The following is a 6,162-nucleotide window of genomic DNA, read 5'->3' on the forward strand; positions in this document are numbered from 1 at the left end:
TTTGATGAAGAAACAGGAACTGCATAACCAGAGGAATGAGATGATTATGAATACGTTTGAAACCAATGTCCCGGAGAAGAGGAGGTAAGTACACGTTTCTCTATGTACTGTTGTGCTGAAACGTTCCCCCCCCCCCCCCCCTTGCAGAATTGGTAATATACAGTTGTAACGGAGCCGACCCCAGACTGCACTTGGGTACTTCCGTTAGAATATCGCTTCACCGTCCGAACACCGACCACAGACACCACCGCTGACTATACGAGACTAGACAACACCAGTCTTGAAGTAAACCAGGAGGTAGACTAATTTATTTGAACACAGATACAAGATATATACACTCGGGACAGTCCCCCCTCCCTGCATAATGACACAGGGCAGGCCAATCTACATTTAGTAACAAGACACCACCAACAGACAGTCCCATCAGGAGGGAGGGCCGCTGGAGACACCCCCCCCCCCCCCCACCAAGCCAATACACATATACACATACATCCCATAATACTTTGCTCCTAAGCAAGACACACAACATTACAATGGGATGCAACCACATAACACCAAACAATAAACAACCCCCCACCCCACCTATCTCCTAGACATGTCTACACAATATTAGGACAGATCACCCTGCACCCCTAACAGGCACAGGGTGACTTACACATAATAGGGATATGTGGAGCTGAGACAGGGGTCTCCCCACCTCTCCAAAGTGAGCTGTGTTCTATGGGCCCCCCACCCAAAGTGACTCCCGTCACAACAGTTTGTACCGTTTTTATAGAAAACGCGAGTGAGTCGGTAAAACCCATATCTATTATTTCTTGTGGGATTCCTATTCTGTACCTGGAGGTGATAACAGAATGAGCCAATCATAAAACAAAACATGGCAACAAGTCAACCAATGAAATGCCGCCCCCCCCCCAGTTCAATAGTCTTCATCCCCTTAGTTCCTAATCCTGCGTAGCGCCCCCTTTATGACAGCGGTAAGTCTTCTGCAATAGTTGTCTGAGGCCCAACATTCCAGGGGGCGGAGACTTCTGTTCCGGAGCGGAGACTTCTGTTCCGGGGCGGAGACTTCTGTTCCGGGCCATTTGGGTGATTTCTGTTATCTTTAGTATTTAAAAAGGAAACAAACAACTCTGTGATAATAAATGGCTTCATATGATCATCATCCTTCAGTAAAAGAGCATTTGTTTGCACGATCGTTCATATTTTCAATATCGATGCCAAACTTTCACAATTTCTGCCGGGGGGTGCAAACTTTTGAGCACAACTGTATAGTCATTATTGGATGATGGCATCTCCATCTTTTTCCTTTAGTAGTTAATTATTGTGAGGCTTCATAATAATAAATGATGATAAATGGCTTCATATGATCACTATCCTTAACCTCTTCACGCTGGCCGAACGCAAATGTGCGGCCGCCCAGCGCCTAGTCACCGAGCGGCCGCACATTTGCGGTCTATTTATTTCAGGTACTTATATAACGCCGTCATTGTACACAGCGCTTTACATCTATATTGTACATTCACATCAGTCCCCGCCCCTGAGGAGCGTACAATCTAAGGTCCCTAACTCACATTCATACATACACATACTGGGGACAATGTAGACAGGAGCCAATTAACCTACCAGCATGTCTTTGGAGAGTGGGAGGAAACCGGAGTACCCGGAGGAAACCCACGCAGGCACAGGGAGAACATGCAAACTCAAGGCAGGTGATGCCGTTAAAAAAGAACATGTGTGTTGAGAGCGGGCTCCCAGCACACGTGTCTGGTACTCGCGGAAAGGTCCCGATCTCCTCTTTCGATCGGGACCTTTCCCGATCATGTGACCGCCATGACCCTAAACCCCACCCTGCCTCCCGGCTTCTGAAACCCTTAAAGGGCCAGGAGGCGCCGGCGCCAAGGGGTTGAATAAAAGTTTTCGGTCATGGCTTGTCATATTTTCCATATCAATGCCAAAATGTCACCATTTCTGCCGGGGGGGGGGGGTGCAAACTTTTGAGCATAACTGTAAATGTATTTTAAGAATGGTTAGAATATGTAAATGACAAGTGAAGCCATCACATCGCCATCATGGAGGATTACACTTCAGTAGTAAAATGTGCAACTTGTTCATCTACATATCTTATAGACACCCCCAGGTATAGAGACCAGAAATCATTGGGGGACCTTTTCATGTCCATCTAACTTTTATATTACTCAAACTGGAATAATGGAAATCCATAGAACCGATCAGGAAGCAGAGTCCTGTCCAGGGGCGGACTGACAACTCATGGGGCCCCCGGGCAATAGGGGATCATGGGGCCCCGTGTCCTTGCCCAAACTCAAAAAAGCCTATGAAAAAGGTACCAGGGGCATCTCATGGGGCCCCCGGAAGTATCTCCTCCAATCATGGATCTCTCTCTGCTGTGACAAGCGGAGGGAACACCATGAACTAGCGCAGGATACACACGGTGGCCCACATTTTATAAATGAGCTGTAAAATGCAGGTTCCGGGAAGTCTCTCCTCCAATCATGGATCTCTCCCTGCTGTGACAAGCGGAGGGAACACCATGAACTAGTGCAGGATACACACGGTGGCCCACATTTTATGCATGAGCTGTAAAATTCAGGTTCCGGGAAGTCTCTCCTCCAATCATGGATCTCTCTCTGCTGTGACAAGCGGAGGGTACGCCATGAACTAGCGCAGGATACACACAGTGGCCCACATTTTATAAATGAGCTGTAAACTGCAGGTTCCGGGAAGTCTCTCCTCCAATCATGGATCTCTCTCTGCTGTGAGAAGCGGAGGGAACACCATGAACTAGCGCAGGATACACACGGTGGCCCACATTTTATGCATGAGCTGTAAAATTCAGGTTCCGGGAAGTCTCTCCTCCAATCATGGATCTCTCTCTGCTGTGACAAGCGGAGGGAACACCATGAACTAGCGCAGGATACACACGGTGGCCCACATTTTATAAATGAGCTGTAAAATGCAGGTTCCGGGAAGTCTCTCCTCCAATCATGGATCTCTCCCTGCTGCGACAAGTGGAGGGAACACCATGAACTAGCGCAGGATACACACGGTGGCCCACATTTTATAAATGAGCTGTAAAATGCAGGTTGTGGGATGTGTAGCCCTACATAATATAACAGAGAGTGCATAGCATTGTCCGCTTTCTGTTATAATGAACTCCTTAGTGGTGAGATTTTTTTTCTTTTGGATGATGATGCTCCAGAGACCCCGTCACAAAACAGAACCTTTCTTTTAAAAGCATATGTAAAGGCAAAGCTCTTATATCTGGGCAGCACAGTGGCTAAATGGTTAGCACTTTACGCCTGGCAGTACCAGGGTCGTTGGTTCGAATCCCAGCCACGGCACCACCTGCCTGGAGTTTGCATGTTCTCCCTGTGCCTGCGTGGGTTTCCTCCGGGTACTCCAGTTTCCTTCCACACTCCAAAGCATGCTGGTAGGTGAATTGACTCCTGTCTAAATTGTCCCTAGTATGTGTATGTATGAATGTGAGTTAGGGACCTTAGATTGTACGCCCCTTGAGGGTTAGGGACCTTAGATTGTACGCCCCTTGAGGGTTAGGGACCTTAGATTGTACGCCCCTTGAGGGTTAGGGACCTTAGATTGTACGCCCCTTGAGGGTTAGGGACCTTAGATTGTACACCCCTTGAGGGTTAGGGACCTTAGATTGTACGCCCCTTGAGGGTTAGGGACCTTAGATTGTACGCCCCTTGAGGGTTAGGGACCTTAGATTGTACACCCCTTGAGGGTTAGGGACCTTAGATTGTACCCCCCTTGAGGGTTAGGGACCTTAGATTGTACGCCCCTTGAGGGTTAGGGACCTTAGATTGTACGCCCCTTGAGGGTTAGGGACCTTAGATTGTACACCCCTTGAGGGTTAGGGACTGATGTGAATGTACAATATATATGTAAAGCGCGGCGTACATTGCTGGCGCTATATAAGTACCTGAAATAAATAATATTTAGTTGGGATAGAGAGGGAAAGTGTTAGACCCTCTTCCAGGTACTTATAGCTGCACCCCACTGGGGAGATTCATCCCTCATATGTCCTGGTGACTATTGTCCCCAAGACACAAAGGAACAGGAAATCCTACAGAGTTGTCATGACAGCAAGATGTGAGGGAAATTCTTCCAATGTGTTGATATCTACCCAAGATCAAACTTCTCCTCACCTTGGGGAGATTTGCTCTCATTTCCTGTACCATCACCAAGACAGGAAGTAATAGGAAATCTCCCTAAAAGGACAAAGACAGCAAAGAAATAAGTGGAGGGGGGTTCTAACCCTTACCTACTCTATCAAAGCATAAAAGGCTTTGGATAGACTTGCAGAGGGGAAGGGTTTAGGAAATGAGAGGGAGATATGAAATAATAGACATCATTTTAGTAAAATATAAAGCTCATACATTCTCTGTTTTAAATCACTTTAATCCCCAAATTGTAGAAAATTAACATTTTTTTCCATTACGATTTCTCTTACAGGATTCCTTCAAGAGCGGCAGGGCGGGAAAATGCCGGAGACAAAATGCTGCAGTGTGTGAATATCTTGGAATGGGGCAATGCTCCAAAAGAAAAGAAGAAAAGCCTATTCAGGCGCTTTCAATATTTATTCCGTCGGGTCAAAACATCTTGGCGCAGGAAGACCACAGAAGTAAGTATCTTCTAACGGGAAGCTGCAAGTTTTTATTGCAGTCTGAGTTCCCGCTGGGGAGGTTCCCCGTTTATTTGCTCTGGTGACAATCCTAAATTTTAGAGATGTCATGAGAACAAAATTTGCAGATGGTTCATCCAGTGCTCTGGGAACTACAGTCTAAAATGGGAATTTCTCTCCCCTTAGGGAGATTTCTTCTCACTTCCTGTTGCATCTCTAATTCAGGAAGTAAAGGGAATTCTCCCTAGCAGGGACTAGACCAGAAAAAAATTACTTAATAGGGACTTTAAGCCTTCCCTACTCTATGCAAATCTAACAATTCATGCTGCTCCAGTTAGCCGTTGGGTTCCTTATTGATTTTTTTTTTTTGCCCCCTGCACGCCAACCGTGCTTCATTAAGTCCAGGGTCACCGCAGCCGTTTACCAGGAGATTTTGCAGTACTTCATGCTTCCTTCCGCAGACAAGCTTTATGGGGACGCTGACTTCATTTTCCAGCAGGACTTGGCACCGCCCACACTGCCAAAAGCACCAAAACCTGGTTCAAAAACAGCCAGATCTGCAAGTAAAAGCAGCACATATTACACTTGTTAGGCGCACAGTTAACCTCTTGATGTTAAACCCTTCCCAGCCTGTGTCATTAGTACAGTGACCGTGTATAGTATTAGTACTGATGACTGTATTAGTGTCACTGTTGATGTCAGTTAGTGTCAGATTGCCCGCCACACTATCACAGTCCCATTATAAGTCACTGATCATCGCCATTACCAGTGTAGCATCATAGCTGTATAAATTCCCTTATACCGTAGTTTGTAGATGCTGTAACTTATTCATAAATCAATTAATTAAACACTTATTGGGATTTTTTTTTTTATGAAAGACATGTAGCAGCTTGCAGTCCCGGGTCTTGCACCTATTGACTTAGTACTGGGCAGGCTTTTGATATGAGCTTGCCACTCACTTAATAGAGGAAAAGATGGGAAGCGATCAGATCCTGTCTTAAAAGTAACTACATGGTTGGTGTTATGATGCTTGCCCTTAATATCTGATACTTGTCTCTGGCCCTGCCCGATTTTCTCTGATTATATTTTTGGAAGCGTGAGCTGTCTCCTGGATATCAAACTGTAATAGCACCTTGGATTATTATGTTTCTCATTTGTAAAGGTTGTACATGTTTTGTTTATTGGCTTTACCTTAATAAACTTTTTTTCTGATTTAAAAAAAGACATAGCAGAATATATTTTTATTTAAGAAGTTTATTTTTTTTTTTTATTGGCTATGTTTTATAACAGAAAGTAGAAAATATAATTTTTTTCCCAAAAATTTTGACCCTTTTTTTGTTTATGTAATAAAAAATAACCCAGTGGTGGTCAAATACCAACCAAAAGAAAGCTTTATTTGTGTGAAAATTATTCAAATTTCATGTGGGTACAGTGTTGCATGACTGAATTGTCATTCAAAGTGTGATAGCGCTGAAAGCTGAAAATTGGCCTGGACGGGA

The 6,162-nt window shown here is 45.0% G+C and overlaps 1 long non-coding RNA gene across 1 annotated transcript; it reads left to right on the forward strand.

Annotated features, from left to right (window-relative positions):
• On the forward strand, positions 1-5,885 carry LOC149427109 (uncharacterized). The gene is made up of 2 exons (XR_016311441.1): positions 1-84; positions 4,495-5,885. It is a non-coding gene; the product is annotated as an uncharacterized LOC149427109 (long non-coding RNA).
• The last annotated feature ends 277 nt before the right edge of the window (positions 5,886-6,162 follow it).

The sequence above is a fragment of the Staurois parvus genome, unplaced genomic scaffold (genome assembly GCF_062004578.1).
Source record: "Staurois parvus isolate SC_StPar_1 unplaced genomic scaffold, SC_StPar_1.0 ptg004026l, whole genome shotgun sequence".
Lineage (NCBI taxonomy): Eukaryota > Metazoa > Chordata > Amphibia > Anura > Ranidae > Staurois > Staurois parvus.